Below are 6,000 nucleotides of genomic sequence, written 5' to 3'. Positions count from 1 at the left end.
CAACATTCGGAGAGACCCCTGCCTTACACAGGAGCGGCACAGGTCCTAATCCAGGCACATTGTCATCTCCCGTCCTGACTACAACTCGCTGTTGGCTGGCCTCCTGCCTGTGCCATTAAACCCCCTACAACTCATCCAGAATGCCAGGCAGCCCGTCTGGTGTTCAACCTTCCCAAGTTCTCTCACGTCACCCCCTCCTCCGCTTACCTCCACGGGCTTCCAGTTGAAGCTCGCATCCGCTACAAGACCATGGTGCTTGCCTATGGAGCAGTGAGGGGAGACCGCACCTCTGTACCTTCGGGCTCTGATCAGTCCCTACCACCCAAACGAGGCATTGCGTTCATCCACCTCTGGCCTGCTGGCTCCCTTCCTCGCGGAAGATAGTTCCGCCAGCCCAGTCAAAACTGTTCGCTGCTCCTGACACCCCAATGGTGGAACAAGCTCCCTCACGACGCCAGGACAGCGGAGTCACTCACTACCTTCCGGAGATATTTGAAACCCCCACCTCTTTAAGGGGGAATACCTGGGATAGGATAAAGTAATCCTTCTACCCCCCAAAAATTGTAAAGTGTTATCCCACTGGCTAAGGGTGAACGCACCATGGTGAGTCGCCTGATAAGAGCGTTTGCTAAATGACGTAAATGTGCCCTTGAGCAGGCACTTAACCCTAATTGCTCCTGTAAGTCGACTCTGGATAAGAGCGTCTGCTAAATGACTAAAATGTAAAATGTAAATGTAATCAACTCTGAAAAGAAAACACATGAAACTGGAATAATAGTTTGATATGTCATCAATTGCCTACATCACACAGTTGTCAGGATGGCCGAGTGGTCTAAGGCGCCAGACTCAAGGTGAGCAGCCTTCCTAAATATAGAGGCATTCTGGTCTCCGATAGGAGGCGTGGGTTCAAATCCCACTTCTGACATTGCTTTTCCCTAAAAAAGTATAAGTTATTCTACACAGAGAATTGCTCCAAATGGTGAAGTGAAAACAATATAACAGTGATTAAGAGTTTGATACATGTCATCAACTGTGAAAAGAAAACACATGAAACTGGAATAATAGTTTGATATGTCATCAATTGCCTACATTTGAATTCACTTATGCAATTTCCTTTAAAAAAATACTTTTTAAGATATGATTTATTAAGTTTTAGCATTTTTTCTTATTCTATTCTTTGTTGCTAAAGTCCCGCTTGTATCCAACCTACAGTTCAGACTTCATGTTACAGAAAAGTAAATTTTTTTAAAATAAATGGATTTCATACAGTTGTCAGGATGGCCGAGTGGTCTAAGGCGCCAGACTCAAGGTGAGCAGCCTTCCTAAATATAGGGGCATTCTGGTCTCCGATAGGAGGCGTGGGTTCAAATCCCACTTCTGACATTGCTTTTCCCTAAAAAAAGTAGAAGTTATTCTACACAGAGAATTGCTCCAAATGGTGAAGTGAAAACAAAATAACAGTGATTAAGAGTTTGATACATGTCATCAACTGTGAAAATAAAACACATGAAACTGGAATAATAGTTTGATATGTCATCAATTGCCTACATTTGAATTCACTTATGCAATTTCCTTAAAAAAATACTTTTTAATATATGATTTATTAAGTTTTAGCATTGTTTCTTATTCTGTTCTTTGTTGCTAAAGTCCCGCTTGTGTCCAACCTACAGTTCAGACTTCATGTTACAGAAAAGTAAAAAATAGTAAAAATAAATGGATTTCATACAGTTGTCAGGATGGCCGAGTGGTCTAAGGCGCCAGAAACAAGGTGAGCAGCCTTCCTAAATATATGGGCATTCTGGTCTCCGATAGGAGGAGTGGGTTCAAATCCCACTTCTGACATTGCTTTTCTCTAAAAAAAGTAGAAGTTATTCTACACAGAGAATTGCTCCAAATGGTGAAGTGAAAACAATATAACAGTGATTAAGAGTTTAATACATGTCATCAACTCTGAAAAGAAAACACATGAAACTGGAATAATAGTTTGATATGTCATCAATTGCCTACATCACACAGTTGTCAGGATGGCTGAGTGGTCTAAGGCGCCAGACTCAAGGTGAGCAGCCTTCCTAAATAAGAGCATTCTGGTCTCCGATAGGAGGAGTGGGTTCAAATCCCACTTCTGACATTGCTTTTCCCTAAAAAAAGTAGAAGTTATTCTACACAGAGAATTGCTCCAAATGGTGAAGTGAAAACAATATAACAGTGATTAAGAGTTTGATACATGTCATCAACTGTGAAAAGAAAACACATGAAACTGGAATAATAGTTTGATATGTCATCAATTGCCTACATTTGAATTCACTTATGCAATTTTCTTTAAAAAAATACTTTTTAATATATGATTTATTAAGTTTTAGCATTTTTTCTTATTCTATTCTTTGTTGCTAAAGTCCCGCTTGTATCCAACCTACAGTTCAGACTTCATGTTACAGAAAAGTAAAACAATTAAAAATAAATGGATTTCATACAGTTGTCAGGATGGCCGAGTGGTCTAAGGCGCCAGACTCAAGGTGAGCAGCCTTCCTAAATATAGGGGCATTCTGGTCTCCGATAGGAGGCGTGGGTTCAAATCCCACTTCTGACATTGCTTTTCTCCCAAAAAATTATAAGTTATTCTACACAGAGAATTGCTCCAAATGGTGAATTGAAAACAAAATAACAGTGATTAAGAGTTTGATACATGTCATCAACTGTGAAAAGAAAACACATGAAACTGGAATAATAGTTTGATATGTCATCAATTGCCTACATCATACAGTTGTCAGGATGGCTGGAGTGGTCTAAGGCGCCAGACTCGTGACAGCCTTCCTAAATATAGGGCATTCTGGTCTCCGATAGGAGGGTGGTTCAAATCCCACTTCTGACATTGCTTTTCCCTAAAAAAGAAGAAGTTATTCTACACATAGAATTGCTCCAAATGGTGAAGTGAAAACAATATAACAGTGATTAAGAGTTTGATACATGTCATCAACTGTGAAAAGAAAACACATGAAACTGGAATAATAGTTTGATATGTCATCAATTGCCTACATTTGAATTCACTTACGTAATTTCCTTTAAAAAAATACTTTTTAATATATGATTAATTAAGTTTTAGCATTTTTTCATATTCAATTCTTTGTTGCTAAAGTCCCGCTCGTATCCAAACTACAGTGATTAAGAGTTTGATACATGTCATCAACTGTGAAAAGAAAACACATGAAACTGGAATAATAGTTTGATATGTCATCAATTGCCTACATTTGAATTCACTTATGCAATTTCCTTTAAAAAAAATACTTTTTAAGATATGATTTATTAAGTTTTAGCATTTTTTCTTATTCTATTCTTTGTTGCTAAAGTCCCGCTTGTATCCAACCTACAGTTCAGACTTCATGTTACAGAAAAGTAAAAAAATTAAAAATAAATGGATTTCATACAGTTGTCAGGATGGCCGAGTGGTCTAAGGCGCCAGACTCAAGGTGAGCAGCCTTCCTAAATATATGGGCATTCTGGTCTCCGATAGGAGGCGTGGGTTCAAATCCCACTTCTGACATTGCTTTTCCCTAAAAAAAGTAGAAGTTATTCTACACAGAGAATTGCTCCAAATGGTGAAGTGAAAACAAAATAACAGTGATTAAGAGTTTGATACATGTCATCAACTGTGAAAAGAAAACACATGAAACTGGAATAATAGTTTGATATGTCATCAATTGCCTACATTTGAATTCACTTATGCAATTTCCTTTAAAAAAATACTTTTTAATATATGATTTATTAAGTTTTAGCATTTTTTCTTATTCTATTCTTTGTTGCTAAAGTCCCGCTTGTATCCAACCTACAGTTCAGACTTCATGTTACAGAAAAGTAAAAAATAAAAATAAATAAGGATTTCATACAGTTGTCAGGATGGCCGAGTGGTCTAAGGCGCCAGACTCAAGGTGAGCAGCCTTCCTAAATATAGGGGCATTCTGGTCTCCGATAGGAGGCGTGGGTTCAAATCCCACTTCTGACATTGCTTTTCCCTAAAAAAAGTAGAAGTTATTCTACACAGAGAATTGCTCCAAATGGTGAAGTGAAAACAATATAACAGTGATTAAGAGTTTGATACATGTCATCAACTGTGAAAAGAAAACACATGAAACTGGAATAATAGTTTGATATGTCATCAATTGCCTACATTTGAATTCACTTATGCAATTTCCTTTAAAAAAATAATTTTTAATATATGATTTATTAAGTTTTAGCATTTTTTCTTATTCTATTCTTTGTTGCTAAAGTCCCGCTTGTATCCAACCTACAGTTCAGACTTCATGTTACAGAAAAGTAAAAAATTAAAAAATAAATGGATTTCATACAGTTGTCAGGATGGCCGAGTGGTCTAAGGCGCCAGACTCAAGGTGAGCAGCCTTCCTAAATATAGGGGCATTCTGGTCTCCGATAGGAGGCGTGGGTTCAAATCCCACTTCTGACATTGCTTTTCCCTAAAAAAAGTAGAAGTTATTCTACACAGAGAATTGCTCCAAATGGTGAAGTGAAAACAATATAACAGTGATTAAGAGTTTGATACATGTCATCAACTGTGAAAAGAAAACACATGAAACTGGAATAATAGTTTGATATGTCATCAATTGCCTACATTTAATTTTTTATTTTTTTTTTTTTCTTTTTTTACGTCCCCAACTTACTACTCACTTTATGATACAGAAAAATAAAAAATTAATAAAAATTGATTTTCATACAGTTGTCAGGATGGCCGAGTGGTCTAAGGCGCCAGACTCAAGGTGAGCAGCCTTCCTAAATGTAGGGGCATTCTGGTCTCCGATAGGAGGCGTGGGTTCAAATCCCACTTCTGACATTGCTTTTCCCTAAAAAAGTAGAAGTTATTCTACACAGAGAATTGCTCCAAATGGTGAAGTGAAAACAATATAACAGTGATTAAGAGTTTGACTTGTCAAACTGAAAAACACATGAAACTGGAATAATAGTTTGATATGTCATCAATTGCCTACATTTGAATTCACTTATGCAATTTCCTTTAAAAAAATACTTTTTAATATATGATTTATTAAGTTTTAGCATTTTTTCTTATTCTATTCTTTGTTGCTAAAGTCCCGCTTGTATCCAACCTACAGTTCAGACTTCATGTTACAGAAAAGTAAAAAATTAAAAATAAATGATTTCATACAGTTGTCAGGATGGCCGAGTGGTCTAAGGCGCCAGACTCAAGGTGAGCAGCCTTCCTAAATATAGGGGCATTCTGGTCTCCGATAGGAGGCGTGGGTTCAAATCCCACTTCTGACATTGCTTTTCCCAAAAAAAGTAGAAGTTATTCTACACATAGAATTGCTCCAAATGGTGAAGTGAAAACAATATAACAGTGATTAAGAGTTTGATACATGTCATCAACTGTGAAAAGAAAACACATGAAACTGGAATAATAGTTTGATATGTCATCAATTGCCTACATTTGAATTCACTTATGCAATTTCCTTTAAAAAAATACTTTTTAATATATGATTAATTAAGTTTTAGCATTTTTTCATATTCAATTCTTTGTTGCTAAAGTCCCGCTCGTATCCAACCTACAGTGATTAAAAGTTTGATACATGTCATCAACTGTGAAAAGAAAACACATGAAACTGGAATAATAGTTTGATATGTCATCAATTGCCTACATTTGAATTCACTTATGCAATTTCCTTTAAAAAAAATACTTTTTAAGATATGATTTATTAAGTTTTAGCATTTTTCTTATTCTATTCTTTGTTGCTAAAGTCCCGCTTGTATCCAACCTACAGTTCAGACTTCATGTTACAGAAAAGTAAAAAAAATAAAAAATAAATGGATTTCATACAGTTGTCAGGATGGCCGAGTGGTCTAAGGCGCCAGACTCAAGGTGAGCAGCCTTCCTAAATATAGGGGCATTCTGGTCTCCGATAGGAGGCGTGGGTTCAAATCCCACTTCTGACATTGCTTTTCCCAAAAAAAGTAGAAGTTATTCTACACAGAGAATTG

At 36.8% G+C, this 6,000-nt stretch overlaps 10 non-coding genes across 10 annotated transcripts; all 10 read left to right on the top strand.

The window, feature by feature from the left end:
* The first annotated feature begins 813 nt into the window (after window positions 1–813).
* On the top strand, window positions 814–925 carry trnal-caa. Its single transcript has 2 exons — window positions 814–851; window positions 880–925. It is a non-coding gene; the product is annotated as a tRNA-Leu (tRNA).
* A 346-nt stretch (window positions 926–1,271) lies between these two features.
* trnal-caa lies at window positions 1,272–1,383 on the top strand. Its single transcript has 2 exons — window positions 1,272–1,309; window positions 1,338–1,383. It is a non-coding gene; the product is annotated as a tRNA-Leu (tRNA).
* A 635-nt stretch (window positions 1,384–2,018) lies between these two features.
* Window positions 2,019–2,128, top strand: trnal-caa. The gene is made up of 2 exons: window positions 2,019–2,056; window positions 2,083–2,128. It is a non-coding gene; the product is annotated as a tRNA-Leu (tRNA).
* A 347-nt stretch (window positions 2,129–2,475) lies between these two features.
* trnal-caa lies at window positions 2,476–2,587 on the top strand. The gene is made up of 2 exons: window positions 2,476–2,513; window positions 2,542–2,587. It is a non-coding gene; the product is annotated as a tRNA-Leu (tRNA).
* Window positions 2,588–3,426: 839 nt separating this feature from the next.
* Window positions 3,427–3,538, top strand: trnal-caa. The gene is made up of 2 exons: window positions 3,427–3,464; window positions 3,493–3,538. It is a non-coding gene; the product is annotated as a tRNA-Leu (tRNA).
* A 347-nt stretch (window positions 3,539–3,885) lies between these two features.
* On the top strand, window positions 3,886–3,997 carry trnal-caa. Its single transcript has 2 exons — window positions 3,886–3,923; window positions 3,952–3,997. It is a non-coding gene; the product is annotated as a tRNA-Leu (tRNA).
* Window positions 3,998–4,344: 347 nt separating this feature from the next.
* trnal-caa lies at window positions 4,345–4,456 on the top strand. The gene is made up of 2 exons: window positions 4,345–4,382; window positions 4,411–4,456. It is a non-coding gene; the product is annotated as a tRNA-Leu (tRNA).
* A 272-nt stretch (window positions 4,457–4,728) lies between these two features.
* Window positions 4,729–4,840, top strand: trnal-caa. The gene is made up of 2 exons: window positions 4,729–4,766; window positions 4,795–4,840. It is a non-coding gene; the product is annotated as a tRNA-Leu (tRNA).
* A 334-nt stretch (window positions 4,841–5,174) lies between these two features.
* Window positions 5,175–5,286, top strand: trnal-caa. The gene is made up of 2 exons: window positions 5,175–5,212; window positions 5,241–5,286. It is a non-coding gene; the product is annotated as a tRNA-Leu (tRNA).
* A 557-nt stretch (window positions 5,287–5,843) lies between these two features.
* On the top strand, window positions 5,844–5,955 carry trnal-caa. The gene is made up of 2 exons: window positions 5,844–5,881; window positions 5,910–5,955. It is a non-coding gene; the product is annotated as a tRNA-Leu (tRNA).
* The last annotated feature ends 45 nt before the right edge of the window (window positions 5,956–6,000 follow it).

Source organism: Coregonus clupeaformis, unplaced genomic scaffold, assembly GCF_020615455.1.
Source record: "Coregonus clupeaformis isolate EN_2021a unplaced genomic scaffold, ASM2061545v1 scaf4205, whole genome shotgun sequence".
Classification (NCBI taxonomy): domain Eukaryota; kingdom Metazoa; phylum Chordata; class Actinopteri; order Salmoniformes; family Salmonidae; genus Coregonus; species Coregonus clupeaformis.
The sequence above is the reverse complement of the archived record's forward strand: the minus strand, read 5'-3'. Positions and strand labels throughout refer to the sequence as shown.